Here is a 4736-nt window from a genome sequence, read left to right on the forward strand (position 1 = left end):
GACTGGAAACATTTTTCCTGGTCGCACGAGTCTCGTTTCAAATGGTATCGAGTGGATGGACGTGTACGGGCATGGAGACAACCTCATGAATCCACGAACCCAGCGTGTCAGCAGGACACTGTTCAAGCTGCTGGAGGTTCTGTAATGGTGTGGGGTGTGTGCAGCTGGAGTGATATGTCGTCCCTGATACGTCTAGATACGGCTCTGACAGGTGAAACGTACGTAAGCATCGTGTCTGATCACCTGCATCCATTGATGTCCATTGTGCATTCCGACGGACTTTGGCAATTCCAGGAGGAAAATGCGACACCCCACACGTCCAGAATTACTACAGAGTGGTTCCAGGAACACTTTTCTGAGTTTAAACACTTGCGCTGGCCACCATACTCCCCAGACATGAACATTATTGAGCATATCCTGGGTGCCTCGCAACGTGCTGTTCAGAAGAGATCTCCAACCCCCTCGAACTCTTACTGCTTTAGGGACAGCCCTGCAGGATCGGTGTCAATTCTCTCCACCACTACTTCAGATGCTAGTCGAGTCCATGCCACGTCATTCTGCGGCACTTCTGCGTGCTCGCGGTGACCCTATACAATATTAGGCAGGTGTACCAATTTCTTTGGATCTTCACTGTATAAAAGGGCTTTTGAAATTAGCTTAGCCAGGTACGTAAAAGGGTTGTCCACAAAATCAACAAAGGAAAGAACAGATGGAAAACAGGAACAAGCAGAACGGACACTAAACTCCATTCTTTCTAACTCGATTCTCGCAGACATTGTGCTAGCTGGACTGTTGCAAGGAGTTTTCAACTCACGGGTGATAAGATACGTGCTAAGACAACAGAGAATAATTTCTGTAGCACTAGAGGGAGCAGTAGAGGATTGAAAGGGAAAGCTGATACTGGAATACTTTCAACAAACAATTAAGGCTGTTATGTGCTACTGAGATACGAAGAGAGTGGCACAAGACAAGAATTCGTGGTCTGGAGACTGACGTCATCACTCGAAATCACATGTTTCCAGTTATCCACATTCCTCCACCTCAAGCTTAGCATTGACTAAACAAATGTATTGCATAAGAGTAGGTGCTTGATCACTGTACTTCATTATTTCTAGCTTGCTTGGCACAGACAACGTGCTATCTGGACTGCTGGTAGATCTTTTCAACTCACGAGTGATTCCATCCGCTGATTTCATGCGATTTCATGACTGTTCCTTTTCATTTCCAATTCGCAACCGCCTCACCCACAGTAGACCTGGGCGGCTTTACAAGAGTTGGAATTTCTTTGATGCATAATTTACACAAGCGACAATGACTATGTAGTCCATTGTTAATGCTTTCTACTATCAGGACAGTACTCTCCATCACATTTTATACTGGCTGGTTGGGCCCTTCCTGACATGCAGTGGTTAGTTCCAAAAGATATAAGGATGTCAGGATTGTTTTGATCAGATGATATTCTTTAGTCAATTACATGTGTAAAACTGCATTCCAGAGTATCTTATGGCATAGACCTGATGAGTCTTAACTAGCAGGTACATTACTTAAAACAGTACGACTGTAGGGTAAAAAGGTTACAGTATTTAAATCTTAAATTTTGTGAATAATATTATTAAAGGGATAAACAGTACGTACTCAGGGACTTTTGTGATGCAAATGATTCCGTTTCTGCCCAGCATACACCTCCGACGTCCGGCATCCCGCTCGACGCGCGCGTGTTCATTTTCCTGTTCAGGGGGCGCAGTTCCGTCCTCGCTTAGACCAAAGTCCAAGGTAATGAGTCACAAACGTCCCAATGCTTTTCTGCAACTTCGCCCTGCTGCGCAGCCAAGCGACTGGCGTAAAAAATCACTCTGCGAGACTAGTGCATAAACGGAGTGGTGACGTACTTTAAAAACGAAACTGAGGTCATATTTCGGAGGCACTTGTGGCGTTACAAATTTAAGTACTTTCAATTGGATTTGGCATACGTGAAGGATCTGTTACACTTTATCAAAGACAGCAAATTAGCACAACACAATTAATTTATACTTCAACTGTGATAGCCGAAATTGTACACTAACTGGGTGTTGCGCTAAATGAAACGGAGCGCACCCTAACTGTCCTTTAAGATATGCGTAAAATACAAAGGAAACGTAGAGGTGGACGAGTTGCAGGAGTAAATGTTAAAGCTGCGAAAGGTAATCGTGAACATATATACATTGAAGAGCCAGAGAAACCCGTAAACGTGCCTCAAAAATTCTATGGCCCTCGCGAGCACAGAGAAGAGTCGCAACACGACATTTCATGGACTCTACTAGTATCTGAAGTAGTGCTGAAGGAAACTGATGCCATGAATCGTGCTCTGCTGTCCACAAATACGTAAGAGTACGAGGAGGAGGAGATCTGAAACATCCTCGCAGATTAAAACTGTATGCCGTACCGAGACTCGAACTCGGGACCTTTGCCTTTCGTGGGCAAGTGATCTACCATCTGAGCTACCCAAGCACACTTCACGTCCCGTCCTCAGAGCTTTACTTCTGCCAGTACCTCGCCTCCTACCTTTCAAACTTTACAGAAGCTGATATGAAACTTTACAGAAGCTCTCCGCAATATCCATTCTTTCAGGAGTGCCAGTTCTGCAAGGTTCGTAGGGGAGCTTCTGTAAAAGTTTGGAAGGTAGGAGGCCAGGTACTGGCTTAAGTAAAGCTGTGAGGTCGGCGCGTGAGTCGTGCTTGGGTAGCTCAGATGGTACAGCACTTGCCCGCGAAAGGCAAAAGTCCCTAGTTCGACTCTCGGTTCGGCACACAGTTTTAATCTGCCAGGAAGATTCATATCAGCGCACACTCCGCTGCAGAGTGAAAATCTCATTCTGGAGGAGGAGATCTCTTCTGAACAGTATGGTACGTTGCAAGGCATCCCAGATTTGTTCAACAACATTCATGTCTGCGGAGTTCGGTGGCCAGCAGAAGCGTTTAAAGTCAGGAGAGTATTCCTGGAGCTACTCTTCCGCAATTCTTGACGTGTGGGGTGTCACATTATCCTGCTGGAATTGCCCAAGTCCGTCGAAATGCACAATGGAAAGAAGGGATGCAGGTGGTCATACAGGATGTTTACGTACGTGTCATGTGTCAGAGTCGTATCTAGACGTATCAGGGATCCCAATGTGCAACCGGTTGCCTAACTGTTACATTTTATATCATTACATACGCGGTTGCTGAGCACACAGCCACAAAAACGTTTAAAATACGATTACAGAGCCTCCACCTGCTTGAACAGATCCCTGCTGACATGCAGGGTCCATGGATTCATGAGGTTGTCTCATATCCATACACGTCCATCCGCTCGATACAATATGAAACGAGACTCGTCCGACCAGCCAACAGGTTTCCAGTCATCAAAAGTCCAATGTCGGTGTTGACGGGCACAGGCGAGGCCTAGGGCTTTGTGTCGTGCAGTCATAAAGGGTACACGAGATGGCCTTCGCCTCCGAAAGCCCATATCGATGATGTTTCGTGGAATGGTTCCCACGCTGACACTTGTTGATGCCCCAGCATTGAAATCTGCAGCAATTTGCGGAAGTGTTGCACTTCCGTCACACTGAACAATTCTCTTCAGTCGTTTTGTTCCCGTTATTGCAGGATCTTTTTCCCGCCGCAGTGATGTCGGAGATTTGATGTTTTACCGGATTCCCGATACTCATGGTACACTCGTGAAATGGTCGTACAGGAAAATCCTCACCTCTTCTCCCAGAGACGCTGTGTCCAATCGCTCGTGCGCCGACTGTAACATCACGTTCATACTCACTTAAATCTTGATAACCTGCCATTGCAGCAGCCGCAACCGATCTAACATCTGCGCGAGACACTTCTTGTCTTATACAGGCGTCGCCGACAGCAGCGCCCGTTTATTTATCTCTGTATTTAAATAAGCATACCGATTCCAGTTTCTTTGGCGCCTCAACATATAACAGGGTTGTTCACTGCGCCATTTCGGAGTTATTTAGCATTGGAGTCAGCCAATCAGGTCGTTGCGCTCGCAGGTTCAAGCACTTGTACGTGCTAAACTGCAGCAAGCCTAGACATCAGTGGGTCTGTGAGTTACCACTTGAACGAATGCTCATTACCAGTTAAAATGTACGTTTTTGGGAAGTGATTAATTTAAGCTATTTGACCAAATGTTACGTTTGTTTGGTGTGATGGGACGCAAATGAAGAATAAGTTTATCGACCGTGCTTCTGGCAGGCTGGTTGAATTTGCACGCGCGTCGATCTGCCTGGCTAACTCCAATGCTAAATAACTCGGATATTGGGCAGTTTATCAATTTTTTTTTATTTACAGTAATTTCTCAATAGAACGCCCCCTGCAAGTACGTTAAATACACACACACTCACTGGTCATACTGGACTCGAGAGTCCATTACCGCAGCAACGTATTTTCGCCATCTGTCTCTGTCTTGGCCTATTTCCTTCCATTCACCTTCAATACCTAGGCTCCTCAAATCAGCCTTCACAATGTCCTCTCATCTACGCCTCGGTCTCCCCACAGGACGTTTCCTCTCTAAGTGCGCTACCAGTACTTTGCGCGCTGCCCTGCCCTCATCCATTCGAGCTACGTGACCTGCCCATTGCAGCCTACGTGATTTAATAATATCTACTGATTATGTCACGGCTTGAATAGAGTTCGTGAAGCTCTTCGTTATGCAGTTTTCGCCACTCTCCGCTTATGTCATCCCTTTTTGCTCCGAAAATTTTCCTC

Source organism: Schistocerca americana, chromosome 4 (assembly GCF_021461395.2).
Source record: "Schistocerca americana isolate TAMUIC-IGC-003095 chromosome 4, iqSchAmer2.1, whole genome shotgun sequence".
Classification (NCBI taxonomy): Eukaryota; Metazoa; Arthropoda; class Insecta; order Orthoptera; family Acrididae; genus Schistocerca; species Schistocerca americana.